Raw genomic sequence first — 3,102 nt, forward strand, 5'->3', positions numbered from 1 at the left:
TACTGTAGTAATTAAGACAAGTTCTAGGTCTGGCGTAGCACATGGAGTTTGCTACATGGTCTGGAGCCTCCCCCAGGGTCAGAATGTAGGGGGGACCTTGCAGTGGATACAGTGGTGAGGTTGCAGGCTCTCAACAGTACACACTCAACAGAACTTTGACTCAACTGACACAGTAACATTTGTATCATAACCTTACAAGGGCTTTCAATTTAGTAATGAACACTGTACCATATATTTGGCAGGTAGGCTCCTTTTTTCTGCTGCTATTTTTTTCCCTGTAGATCTCAGCCTAAAGGCTATGGGATTTTTTTTTTAATGAATGACAGACTGTTTTGTATATATCTCTTCTTATCTCTGTGCTGCAGTATATTTTGCTTACGCCATTTATTTTCTTCCTTTTTCTGTTTCTGTCAACATATGCTATTCCATTTCACCTCTGAGAGGTACATCTTTTAAAGATGGCCAAGAAAATTTTAAAAGAGAATGTGAATTGATCGTCATGTACAGAAATGATTAGTTAGCTTTATTTTGAAATTTGAGAACCGTAATCAAAATTCCCATGGAGACAAAGATAGGGATATTCACAGAGGACCTGGTCAAGTTCTAGAGGCCATCCAGAAATTCCCTTCTTTTTTTTTTTTTTAATATGTATTTATTTTTGAGAGAGACAGAGACAGAGTGAGAGCAGGGGGCAGAGAGAAAGACACAGAATCGGAAGCAGGTTCCAGGCTCCAAGCTGTCAGCACAGAGCTTGACACAGGGCTCAAACCCATGAACCATGAGATCGTGACCTTAGTTGAAGTCAGACCCTCAACTGACTGAGCCACCCAGGCGCCCCAGACATTCTTGAACAGAGAAAGTCTTGAGTCTTGAGTCTATGCAAACAGACAGTGGAGCATAATATCGATACAGGACATTAAAACGGCCAAATGTACTACATTCTCTCAAAGTTCAGATGCACATAGTAGCTGAGGGATGTCTGATACCATCGCCTCTGTCCAGATGGCCAAGGCCAAGACCAAGGTCTGGCCTGCTCAGAGCCATGGCAAAAGCCTGTCAGTCTGGGCTCGTCCAGAAGTTTACCAAAGTAAGATGGGGAAAAAAAGCTCCCTGTTACTTGGAAATTAATCACTTGGCATTGGGGATATTTGTCACACATCATAAAAAACAGTACCAAGGAGTAAATTATGCACATTTGGAAAACACACCAAGCATTAAATTGTGCCTCAGTGTATTAACATGTCTTGGTAACCTTAAACACTTTGCATAATTTTGCAAATTGCCTACATCATACACAGTGAGTGGCTTGACTTGTTTACATATTTAAACAAGAGATTCTCATTCCAGCTTTATATGATATGATATTGTCATCTCCATTGGTATATGTGCATTAACAGTCCTTGCAATTTTATACTTCAGTGCCCATTCTCTGGAGGTACACATTTGTATGATACTGTAAGAGAAAAAACTTAAAATCTTATTATTCTAGTACTCACAGCCAAAATCAGATATTGACCACCGTATCCTAAATCACACCCTATCTGTGGTTTGTACTAGGTGTCACAGGACCCAATATTTTTACATTTCAGAACAAGAGTGGATATGACAGAGTTTTATACTAGGGTGGAGCTGAGCTGTTACCTATTATTCTATAATGCAAGAAATTTAGACCCATGTCAGAGCTAGAAAAAAATCCCTCTCAGTGTTCTTCAAACACTTCAAATGGTATGGCCTGTTAAAAGGAATCACACAGAACGTCAGTCTCTTCCATTCTAAATGGAATCATATCAAACCTCTTTCCCTCAGAAAATTCTTGTAAGGTTAAAATAATGGGACATAAAGAAACATCAGATAAATTAAATGGAGATTTATAATAGTAACATTATTGCTGGCTCTAGTAATAAAATAGCTATCTGATATTTCCATGAATGTTTTTTTCTCCAGCTTCATTAAAGAATCTTTAAAGCCATAATTATCTAAATAGTATAATCACTTCTCGGCCTTTTGGCTAAGATCAAGCGTAGTATCTAAATAGTATAGCCATTATAATTTATGAAACTTTTGTTTCTAATTTTTTTTTTGAGAGAGTGCACATGTGCACACGAGTGGGGGAAGGGCAGAGGGAGAGAGAGAATCCCAAGCAGGCTCCCTGCCCAGTAGGGAGCCTCAACCATGCTCTGTTGCACAACCATGAGATCATGACCTGAGCCTAAATCAAGAGTCGACTGCTTAAGCAACCGAGCCACCCCGGCAGCCCTGAAATTATGTTTTATGAAAGGTTTGCCAACCTGACAGATGTTAATTTGCAAGTCATGTTTTTTCATGTGTGCTCAGAAATATGCCTTTATCCCTTACTGTAAACGAAGATCACAAACAATTTCCTACTAAGAGAACATGGTGTCCATGTGGAAACTTGATCCTAACAACTAGGACCTTACAGTCCTTCAGGGTCTTCTTCTGAAGATGTATGTTATCACATCCACCTTACTGAGGAAGGGACTCAATCATAGAGAGTGGGGACTAGTACCAAATCCCTCAAGTTTCTAATTCAACTGCTTTCAACAGCTCCTCAGGACCTCTCAGATCCACTGCTTCTCTCCCCTTTAGTTTTACACTTGTAATTACATTATTCACGGTCATCAATTAACTTGCCAAAATTTCACCTTCATTGCCACATAAATAAATGGATAAGTAGTCTTTAGTTCTTAACAGAGGCTAATAAAACACTGTCAATTTTTTGCCAGTGGTTTAAGATATTGAGAAGTCTCACTCCACAGATGCCTGATCCATATTTTCTCACTTCTTGGAATTATGTTTCTCTCTCTATGCCAAACAGCAAGCCAGAAAGTGAGCAACTGTGCATGCTATGACTAGTTTTTTTTGTTTTGTTTTGTTTTGTTTAATTAATCTATTTACTTTTGAGACAGAGCTGTCAGCATGGAGCCCAAGGCAGGGCTCAAACTCTGAGATCATGACCTGAACTGAAATCAAGAGTAAGATGCTTAACCAACTGAGCCACCCAGGCATCCCATGACCAGCTATTTACCCAGCAGTGTGAACAACACCTTGGAAGTCCCTTTCTGTGCCAATGGCTTTAGCTTG

At 39.6% G+C, this 3,102-nt stretch overlaps 1 pseudogene; it reads left to right on the forward strand.

Annotated features, from left to right (window-relative positions):
• Positions 1 to 1,988: 1,988 nt before the first annotated feature.
• Positions 1,989 to 2,155, forward strand: LOC121034286 (uncharacterized; annotated as a pseudogene).
• Positions 2,156 to 3,102: the final 947 nt, after the last annotated feature.

This window comes from Herpailurus yagouaroundi, unplaced genomic scaffold, assembly GCF_014898765.1.
Source record: "Herpailurus yagouaroundi ecotype Mexico unplaced genomic scaffold, PumYag 159, whole genome shotgun sequence".
Taxonomy (NCBI): domain Eukaryota; kingdom Metazoa; phylum Chordata; class Mammalia; order Carnivora; family Felidae; genus Herpailurus; species Herpailurus yagouaroundi.